Source organism: Notothenia coriiceps, unplaced genomic scaffold (assembly GCF_000735185.1).
Source record: "Notothenia coriiceps isolate Sejong01 unplaced genomic scaffold, NC01 NC01_scaffold00019325, whole genome shotgun sequence".
Taxonomy (NCBI): Eukaryota; Metazoa; Chordata; class Actinopteri; order Perciformes; family Nototheniidae; genus Notothenia; species Notothenia coriiceps.
Window position 1 is genome coordinate 2,600 of NW_011352026.1, and position 410 is coordinate 3,009.

A 410-nucleotide genomic window follows, 5' to 3' on the forward strand; every position below is an offset into this window, starting at 1 on the left:
GGGGGGGGGTCGCCATGGTAGGAGGTTGTCATGGAGATTGTGGGGACCCCTGTGGACGCGGCTTACCTGGTCTGAAGTGGACATTATGATCAATTTCTACCTGCAGGTTTTTTGAAGTGTGTGTTTCATGTCCGCAACGCTTTTGTTTCATGAAAAAAACATTCTTAAAAACATTTGCAACCCTTTGCAGACAAATAGGTGAGTTCTTTAAGGAGGAAAAGGAGCAGATTTTTCACCAGAGGTTTAAAAATCGAATCACTCCTTGATTCTTTACTCTGTGCTTAAATTATTTTGCGCTCAAATCGAGCACAAAGCCAGGAGGAAGGTGTGTGTGTGTGTGTGTGTGTGTGTGTGTGTGTGTGTGTGTGTGTGTGTGTGTGTGTGTGTGTGTGTGTGTGTGTGTGTGTGTG